Source organism: Brachypodium distachyon, chromosome 5, assembly GCF_000005505.3.
Source record: "Brachypodium distachyon strain Bd21 chromosome 5, Brachypodium_distachyon_v3.0, whole genome shotgun sequence".
Classification (NCBI taxonomy): domain Eukaryota; kingdom Viridiplantae; phylum Streptophyta; class Magnoliopsida; order Poales; family Poaceae; genus Brachypodium; species Brachypodium distachyon.
The window spans coordinates 3,272,607-3,283,253 of NC_016135.3; the positions used below are offsets into that span (position 1 = coordinate 3,272,607).

General features: G+C 48.2%; 1 long non-coding RNA gene across 1 annotated transcript; it reads left to right on the plus strand.

Moving 5' to 3' along the window:
- The first annotated feature begins 1,119 nt into the window (after positions 1-1,119).
- LOC112269477 lies at positions 1,120-4,934 on the plus strand. The gene is made up of 3 exons (XR_002961321.1): positions 1,120-1,279; positions 3,544-3,623; positions 4,881-4,934. It is a non-coding gene; the product is annotated as an uncharacterized LOC112269477 (long non-coding RNA).
- The last annotated feature ends 5,713 nt before the right edge of the window (positions 4,935-10,647 follow it).

The following is a 10,647-nucleotide window of genomic DNA, read 5'->3' on the forward strand; positions in this document are numbered from 1 at the left end:
GTGACGGAGAAATGCAAATTTTCCGATCAGCGAGTAGAAGAAAAAGGGAGAAAGAAAGATTTGTTCGGATTGAAACATTCGTCAGGAACAGCTTCGACTCGGTTTCTGGTTCGCCCATGACACAAAGCAGGGTCCTCCACGCGAACTACGGGCACTAATCCCCAACGAGAGAAGCCGTCGCGGACACGACGTTGTTCCCCCGCAGCTTCCAGCGTCCTCCACGTCGTCGCCCCACGGCGGTACAATGCAGATCTTGGACACCGAGAAGCTGTCCTTGGCGGTAAGCTTCCGCGCAGCGGCCGGGACGGGAGGAAGAGGATGCTGCTGTGTACATGTCCCCGTCGTGGGGAGGAATGGCGGCAGGCGGAGCGAGGTGACTGACCGGATCTGCACCCACGTTTACTGACCGGATCCAAATCCAACTTGGGTACTGCCGCTGCAGTAGAAAAATCCGGCTCCTGATTTGGGACCCTTCTTACTGCCCACCTACTGTATTGTGCCCCAAAGCTTCATAGTGGAAGAAGCCGGATGCAGGATGGGTGAAACTGAATGTTGACGCAACTTTCATTCCGAACTCAGGTGCGGCTGCTTGGGGAGGAATAATCCGGGATGAGAATGGCCTGGTCATCGCTTCTGGTTGGAACTTAATTTCCAATTGTCAGGCCGCTGAAATGGCGGAAGGTGTGCGTGTCTAGAGGGCATCAAGTGTGCAAGAAAATTCAGTACGAGGCCAATTGTTGTAGAGAGCGATTGCCAGAATCTTATAGTTCAGCTCTCGGACCCTTCTATCCTGAGATCTTCTATTCGGCCAATCATTGAGGAAATTAGACACCTCATTCCTTTTGATCCACGAATCCGGTTTAGGTGCACTATGTTAGAAATCATCTCACCTAATAACAGTGCTAATTAGGCAGTCGCTAAACACGCTAATTATGCAATTAGTCATAAACATGCCTAATTAGCCGTCCGCTAATCACGGCCCTAATTAAGCAATTAGCCATAAACGTGCAATGATCGGTAGCACAATCTCAGCGATTTGAGATCGGCCCTGGACCCACAACACCAATATAAAGGGAACCCCCACGGGTTCATTCCCAACGTTCCACCGAAATACTACTCAATCACTTAGCGGCGCTGGAGGGCAACCGAAGGATCGATCCCGTTCCCGGCCAGTGCAGGTGGCGCCTTGATGGTCGCCGCTACCCTACATGAACACCTACGTCTACAACATCATCTCTTACGACGACACCAGAGGCGTCCATGGCTGCTCCAACCAATGGTTAGTTTAATTCCGCATCTGTGATCATGTTTTAGACTAAGGTTATAAGATCCTATCATTACTTTTTAATCTAAGCATGTTCAGTTTAGTCTAACATTTGGTATCAGAGCGTGCTTAGTCTTAGCATGATCCTGTTTAGTTTTTTGTGCCTCTGTATAGTTGTAATTAGATCTGTTCATCATGTTCTACTTGTTGTTAGTCTAAGATTAGATCAGTTTATCCTGATGAACACTAGATTAGATAAGTTTGTCACATGTTTTAGTCTAATTCCTATCTGTTCGTATCAAGTAATGTAACTTAGTGGCTAATTAAGTGATTAATCTAAGTGATTAAGTTATTAGGATTATGGCTGATCTTTGTTTAGTCAAATCGTCGAAATTAGTTTATGAATTCCGCAAGTTAGTTCGTTATTAAGCATTGAGAAGGAGGGGAAACGAATCTCGATTCATATGAGGAAAAGCCCAAATCAGTGGAACCCTAACCCTGAAATTAAGAAAATTACTTACCTGGTGTAACAGCCCGAGAGCAATCCTTTTCCATTTAAGCCCTTGTTGGACCTGTTTGTAATTTAATTAATGTTGCATGACATTTACATTTGCATCCATGCCATGTCATATCTGCTTTTGCTTCCCATAAATTTGAAATTTACAATTCAACTTGTTGTTTGAATTATTGTTATTAGAATTTGCTAGAAGATTCAAATATGAATCTTCCTTCCTTCTCTTTGGGTTTTAAAATCCTTTTCCTATATTTTACAAATGATATTCAAATGGGTTTTGTTTTAAACCTTTAATCCCATTTGAATACTTCCAAATATTAGTGCCATAGTTGAATTCTCCTACTTCTCAGCTTTTCAAAATGGTATTTGAAATTTAAATCAAGAAATTATTTGCAAAAGAGAAAACAAAAAAAGGAAAAAGGAAAAAGAAAAGAAAACTCACCTTCTTACCTCAGGCCCGAGTCGGCCCAGCCGCCTCGGCCCAGTCTCCCACGCGCCCCGCAGCCAACTCGGCCCAGCAGCGCCCACAGCCCAGCAACGCAGCCCCGCGGCCCATCTTCACCCGCGTGTGCCCGCGTTCCGTTTCCCCGCAGCGAAAACGCATTCCTCCCGAAGGCGCCACGTCTCACAGCATCATCCTCCTCCTCTGCTTTCGTCCTCCCGACCGATGGAGCCCCCTCGCGCCACGTCGACGTCGACAGTGACAGGAGCATCCGCGCCCCTATTTAAGCGCCGCCACGGCCTCCTCTCAACCCTAGCTCAAGGAGAAACCCTAGGTGGGCTCTCCTCCCTCCCTTTCTGCGCGCCGCCGTCGCCTTCTTCCTGAGCCGTGGGCGCCGCCGCGTCGAGCCACCGTCTCCAACTGAACCGCGACGAACCTCGCGCGTCACAAGTTGCGCCTCGTCGTCCTCTACGCACACGCGCGAGGAATTGAACCGGGATCGCCTACGTCGACGCCTAGCTCCTCTTCCCCGACTTCGGCCACTGCTGCTTCTCCGACAAAATTCTGGTGAGTTGTCCACCGAAACCTCGTCAGCTTCCTCCTACAGTTTCGTAGTGAGCTCCTCTTCCTTCTACTTCTTTCCGTGCGTGATTTAGTGCTCCGTAGCCTCGTAGCCACGTGCACGCGTTTTGCCGCCGCCGGCGAGCCGCTGTTCGCCGTTGCGCGCTCCTCTAAGGGCCCTGTGTTGACCTTCGCGTCAACTAGATCCTCTCCGCGCACCGCCGCTCTTCCGCAGCTAGTCTGCCCTCCGCCGCCTCTGTTGGTCGCTGGCGCCATCGCAACGCCATGGCCACCGTGCGTCCTAAAGGCTCCGCCTTTTCCTCTCGGTTTATTTCGCTCTGCACCTGCTAACTAGCAAGATCCATCGTTCCACCCGAGTGGCTTGCTCCCTCGTCCGAATTCTCAGGTCGAGGCCGACCCGAGTTCGGTTCCGGCGCCTGCAAGAAAACCCCAACCTTTTTCTCTCTTAAGCCAAACTGACAGGTGGGACCCGCTGGTCAGTGACCGCGGGCAGCCAGCTCGGCTAGTCTCGCCCAGTCAGCGCCACGTCCCCTCCCGGGCCCGTTGTCAACCTAACGGGTTGGAGTTGGAATTCCATTGCTTTAGGAATTCCAATCCATTTAATATGATTAGTGTATCATCTACTCACTTGCTGTTAAGATTTCATGCATCATCCTTTGATTGCGCATTTAAAATATGATTAGTGTATTTTGTATGCTTATACTTTCTTTTTATGTGGTGTATTTGCTTTTTCCTCGTTAGTCTCCGGTTCCTACGATGATGACTACGCTTGTGTTCTTCTTCAGGATTCTTGCTCAATTCCGGGCAATTGAGTACTCCAGGTAAGGAGCCATTTCTTGACCATATTGTTCATACTTATTGCCTCTCCCTTAATCTTGCATTAAGTTACGATCTCAGTCTTGTCACGATGCCATTAGAATTGCATAGCTTTTAGTCAACTCTATTCAAATGCCTTTGTCTTGTTACTTGTCCTATTACCATGTCACCTGTTTGCTTGTTGCCCTAGTTCTTGGTCATTAGATGTCATGCTTAGTTGCGAGTCTAGTGTCCTTATATCTGGGGTTCCACAATTGCTATATCCACATGCTACTTTATGTTTAATTGCAATTCTTAAAACTATGATATGATATTAAACTGTAACAAGGCAACGATGGGAGGCCTTGCTTTAACGCGTTGGTGATTTGTTCCATTTGCGCCGACCTGAGGGCCGAGTTCTCGTTTTCGCCGATCCAAGAAATTTCGCGCTAACCGCTCGTGGGAGAATATATGGGTTCCCCCTCGGCTTAGTACTTGTTTCATAGCTCTTCCAGGGGCCACCTAGTTCGGGCGTTCCATTTGGCATTTGCATTGCATGCACACAGAGATTCGTGGAGACTTGTTGGTGACTTTGCATTCATATAGGATTGCGGCACTAGTCTGGAGTGGTCATCCTGCGGGCCCTGAACCACTACCAGCTGTCCTCGCAACTCTTGAGTCCGTACGGCGCTTCGGCCGGGCTCTCGTTTCGGATTAGACTTAGTTGGGTGGTCCCCTGGATTAGTTGTGGGGCTTGCAAACGTCGTGTCGCCCAATCCTGCCGACACACGCCTTTGTGTGTTCCTACTCGAGTGGCAATAAGGGTTGGACGAACGTGTACGGGTAAATTGGCACACCCTGCAAGGATAAATCTTGCGGAAAGCCGTGCCCGCGGTTATGGATGACTTGGTTGGTCATTAATTGATCATAGAGAACTTAACCAACTTAATCTCAAAAACTTGAGTAGTAATTAGCCTTAATCATGGATATGCTTAAAACTGCTTAAGTGTGAGTTTCCTTTGGATTGCTTCCTCACAGGGTGTTGAGGGGGTGATATGAGGATTGTGTTGTTTGGTGTTTAGTAAATAGGTTAATCACCTCACTTAGTAGACGCTTCTCATCCTCTACTTAGTCGTTGTTAATAGAGTGTCTCTCCAGATATATCTGCTGCTCCATAACCGCACTTTACTCTCCTTTGAGACATGTTGCATACTAGCATAGATCTCCCCGTAAGTCTTGCGAGTACTTTGTACTCAGTTGCTTTGCAACGTTGTTTTCTTCAGAAGTTCCAGCAGAGCAGGTGAGCCGCTAGCTTCTTCGTGGAGCACGACCTTGGATTCGATGTTTAGCCAGGAGATCCAGATCAGGGTTCTGAGACTCGTGGCGGGTTTCCTTCCAGCTTCCAGCCTCTTCAGGCCATGCTGTATTCTTGTCCGTACTCGGGCATAATTCGACTTCTGCTGATGTAATGATGTAATGTTGAGACATGTGCCCTCTCTTTGTAATAATTGTTATTCTGCTCCTTGTATGAGCTTTGTAATTACTCTCTTCTATAGAGTTTTGGCAATGATATTCATGTTGCAAAATCCTGCGAGGAGCACATTAATGCGTGTATGTATTGAGGTGTTTATCGTAGGTTAAGAACCTGAGGCTTGAATTACACAAAGGTTAGCAATTTGGGGCTAAATTGTATAATTCCGGTCCCGAGGTCTTACACCTGGGCTGTGGCCGTCGCCTGTGCATGGCATCATGGCCGTCATGCATGGTCGTCGGTGAGGGTCTCCAACCGCTGTTTTCGTCCGTTGTGCACCGCATCAGTCCATCAGCGGCGCATGCATCGGCACAGCCGGACCCGACGCTCGGTATCTGTCGGGGCATGAGCGGCATCAGATCGCCGCCATGCCGCTCGCCGGAGTCGCCGTGTCGCTCGTGGCAGCAAAAGGACCTCCTCCGCTCCATGCCTGCGCCGCCACCTAAGTTCACCGTGAGCGTGCGCAGCTGTCTCCTTACTCGTGGGCTAAAGCAGCTGCGTGAGGCCACCTCGACGGAGCGGCGCGCGGCATGAGTCCGCGGCACGCCGCGCCGACGAGGAGGCCCGTCGCACCGCGCCGCGCTAGGCTGCAGTTGTGGCCGTCGGGAGGAACATGGGAGAGAAGGAGCATTGCGGCTGAGCTGGGTGGAGAGCTGATCGATTAGGGATTAGGGCATGTACAGTGGTAGATAAGATTGTCTTATATTAGGCATTCCACGTCAATTAGAAAAGACAACAAAACATGTTGTACAATGGGTTATCTCTTAGTGTTCTATCTTAGAATTAATGTTTACATGAATAAAATTAACTAAATAAATGCTAAGAAAAGGTGAAATCTAGTATAATGATAAATTTGCCTTATTTTTACCTTATCATTCTTGTGAAGAGATCATCTCTTAATTAAGAGAAGGCTTGTGCCTTTTCTTCGTTTCTCTCTCTTCCACATCAGATTTTATCCTATGTGACATCGCTAAGAGAAGGCTGACGTCACCCCATTGTAGATGCCCTCGTACTTGCTCCGTGCAAATCACAGCCACACATGTACATCCGACGGCCTCTGTTCCTGGCATAAGCAACGCCATGAATGGGCCATTTTATTTTTTGGGCCGTTAGAGGCCCAGTGAATGACGCAGATGGCAGGCCCAAAACGTTGGCTAGCATCAGATTTTTGTTAGACGTATATGTTCAGTTCAGTTCAGCTTTTTGTGTATTTACGTTCTGTTAATCCCAATTAGTTTCAGTTACGTAAGAAATTAACATATTTATTTTACTGCATCTGTGATATGTGATACTGAGATTACTTTGGATGCAATTTTAAGCTGAATTATGCTATTCCCACCACATGTACAACTAAGATAAGCTCTAATTAAATGGAACCAACGGGAAATTTAATTAGAGTTTTGCTCACGTTGACTGTAATTGTGAGCTTTCTAAGCAGAGTCTCATTTTGCTTCTGCCCAACGGTGATGCAAATTGAGACTATCAGTGCATGTTATTAATCAGAACAACGTAGCCACTAATACATAAAGGTTTATCAGTAACGGTTGAAAAACAACATCAGTAACGGTCGGGCCGCCGTTACTAACTTCGTGTTACTGATGATATCCATCATCAGTAACGATCGCTCCGACCGTTACTGTAGGAGCATCATCAGTAACGGTCGGAACGACCGTTACTGATGTACATATACATCAGTAACGATCGATACCCGATCGATCGATCGTTACTGATGTATATGTACATCAGTAACGGTCGTGTTGCCACATCAGTGTCGGTCGAGGGACCGACACTGATACATTTTCGGTATTTAAAAAAATAATTAAAACCACAGTAGATGCACAGGAAATACACAGAAAATTATATACAGCACAGCACAGAATGTATCTCATCACAGAAAAATACATATAAAGCCGCATCACATCGCATCACATCACATCACATCATTTAAAGCATACAAATGTATATAAGCCGCATCATATAAAGCATATAAAGAATACAAATGTATCTCACTTCACGACATTGATTACAAAGTGTCAAAATTTCATAAAAGCATAATTACAAAGTTTCAAAATTTCATACAAATGTATCGCATTTCAAGCTAGATCCTAATGTTGTGGGTGAATCTTAGACACCACTTGTTGCACGCGTTCGTAGAAGTCTCCACTAGGCATGATGACCTCATTGTTGATGCGATGGACGAACTCCCTTTGAATGTTATAGACGAGCCATTTAGGTCGGTGTCCCATTGTCATTCGGGGCCGCTAGTGCTCTTCCATCACCGCGACTGACCCCTTCCACTCAGGCTTGAACATGCTGGCATTCTTCATAAGGATGTGACAGCAGTAGTAGCCACAGAACATACTGTCTGGCGGCTGTTGCTGGCAAGGGAACCTGTGGTTGTGGTGAGGCTCGTCTTTATAGCCTTTACCAACTAGTTTTTCCTTGGTCGCCACTTTTTAGAACCTACCTCGAACACCCTTTTTCGGAAGTAGTGAATCAAAGTAGTACACCGCGGACCAAGGCAAACAAATGAGTAGTGTCACACAATGGTCTCTGTTTTCAAAAGAAACAAACTTTAGTATCTAAATGTGTATAAGAAAGACTGATTTACAAAAAAAAACGGTTCCACATATAAAATTCAACTTACTCCAAATTAAGGAAGAAGAGGATGAAGTCGTGGTCCGCGTATTTCTCGAGACATGCCACCAAGTATTTAGATGCCATGGTTCTTGAGGCATCCTTTTTAGGCTCAAGACCGATGTCATCGTAGTTGAACATCGCGGGGTCTAGAATGGCTACTTTTTTGACCTCCAATCGCCGTAGTTCTCTTATTTGGTAGGCAAAACACAGCCTTAAGAGGTTGATATCAAGCTTTTGGCGGTTGAAGAGGTGGAACAGTTCGTTGAACTCCACACCAAAGGTGATAGGACGTTCCTAAATGTACCCGGTTTCTTGGTCAAAGAAGCCATAGTCTTTTGGGATTCTAACATTGATCTGTTGGGCATGCTGTTGAGAACCAGCTGATGCTTGCATGTAGAACTGATGAAGCTCTTGCATCTCTCTGGACACGGCACGCAGGGGATCTTTGTTGACCATCGGTTTTCCAGGATAGTAAATAAGCACCCGGTCGAACTCCCTAGCCACGAAATAGGATCCGTCTTCGAATCTCTGGCCTTGATATGGGTTCTTGATGAGAATGTCAGGCCTACTGTCCTCCCAGACTCTAGTTATGTCAGGCACATGGTGCATCTCATCTTGAGTGACATTGGAGGACTCCTTGATGGTCTTGTCGCCGCGCCCCCTCTTTTTATGCCTCCTCTTACTGTCCCATGCCTTCTGCTCCTCTGCCTTGTACTTGTCATCGATCTTGTGGCCTCTCATGGACTCAGCGGCACCCAAGAGCGAGAAGATGGGAGGGACGCTTCCAGCCTGTGCCGACCCTGTGGTCTGGCTATCTTTGAGTTGTGCAGGCATCGACATTGCCCGCTCTTCATCTCCGTCGGCATCGACAGGAGGAAGTATCCTAGGGGAATGGCCGAGCGGCGAATGAGAACTACTTTTGTGGGCGGAGGGAGATGGAGTCATAGAGGGACGATGCTGGTTGTAGAGAGATACCAAGCTCTTAGGCCACATAATTCGATAGTTTGGACAACCGCGTAGGATATCCACGCCTTTCTCCGGAGGTAGCGGGATAGCATAATCCCGATGCTCCTCGACGACGGAGTCCACCATCACACTCACTTGTGCGTCGTTCATGAGAATGCCATGCACCAGTGGCGGTGATTGTCTGGGCATCAGGCGACCAATGGTGCCTACAGGCTTTCCAGGCTTGTCAACGTGGATACGACACTTCACTGGTGCCTACGCGTAACAAGAAGAAGGCATATGTGTGTAAGATCTTTATTCATGAAGGTAAGGAGTGAAAAAGAGTTTGAAAAGATTGCTTACAAGGATGTTGTCGCTCGGACCCGGATCGTTATCCCGGCTGCCCTCTCTTGGGGAAGGTTGGCTAGCGGGGGGGTTGTCCATGCTAGGAGCCGGGCTGTAACCTAGGGTGTTAGGTGTCTTCGTCCTCCATACGTGTGTCGGAGGCGGCGCTGCTCTTCAGCGGGGTGCTCTTTCGTGGGGGAAGAGGAGGAAGAGGAGGAAGGAGGTTCCTCAAACCTTCCACTCCTCCCCCGAGTATGGCGCCAAGGGCGGGGTGGTCTTTGGCCAATGCCGACACCAAATGATGGACGGCTTGCACTGCATATTCCTGCGACACCTCTTGAGACACGATAGATGCCTGCTTTCGCGTCTCCGCCTTAGCTTGTTCTTTTATCTCAAAAGAAGTGGGGAGCTTTTTCTGGACCCTGCTTCGCTTTGGAGTAGGCGGGAAATAATCATCCCAGCAGGCCCCTTCGCCTTCTCCTAGAACACGGCCCATGTGTTCCGCCTTTTGCAAGCCGGTGGTCACAGCCGACTCCCACCTCTTGCTCTACACGGAGTTGTCGGAGGTTTCTGACCTCTTGCTCTCTTCCCATTTGTGGGCATTTTCTTGTTATCATATAAGACATAACGTGAGTCTATATGGATCAGGAGTGTCATAATTAACGCCGAAAACAACTAAATGCACGTGAACCCTTACCGTAAAATTTTTAACAGGCGCGGCTACATTGGCTCAATGCCCGCCCACTCCTCGGGTGTCATGTGCTGACGTGCATATTCTCTAGCACGTTGGTCCTCCAGCATGTCATGCACTGGAGGCACCCTGCCTGCCGCCTCGAGAATTCGGTTCTGCTTGTGCCAGACCTTCTTCTTCCCCTCTTTCCCTGCACTCCCTAGTCTGTGGTTCAAGGACTTCCTCGCGCGCAACGCTCTCATGTGTTCACTCTTCGCAATGAAGGCAGGGCTAGACGATTCCTTCTTGAACTTTTCCCATTCGGCCTCATCAGCTACCGACGGCCATTTCTTCTTGTTGATCTCGTAGGGTTTGTCCATCCACTTTCTAGCAGTGGTTTTCCAATTAGCAAGTGCATTGAGGACTGCTATGTTGACGGCTGTTAGGAATCGCTCGCGCCACTCGTCGGTGACTTGGAACCTCCTTGCAACGTCCGCGATGCACGTGTCTCTAACGACTTGGGAGATATCACTCCACTCGTTGGTGATCTTGCAATACTTGCGTGCAACGGCTCCACAGGTCGTTGCGAAGGCCTTTTGTGCCCTCTCAGGCGACTCCGGGCGGCCTCTCTCAGAGTCCCGGGTGACCACGTAACAGAATTCCTTCAAGTTGTGGCTCCCCCTCGGCGTCTTGTTCCTTTGCTTCTTAACGGGAGTTTCAGAAGGCTGCGGGTTACTCTCTTCTACCCGTCGCTCGTTGTGGCGCTCTTCTGAACGAGAGCTACTTGAGCCAGAGCTGGCAATTTGCTCTTCCGATGAAGACTCTTCATCGACACGATCTACCTCCTCCCGATCAAGAACTGGTTTCTGACTACTCTTGCCCATTTCGTACCTATGCAATCAAAACCATCAAATATATA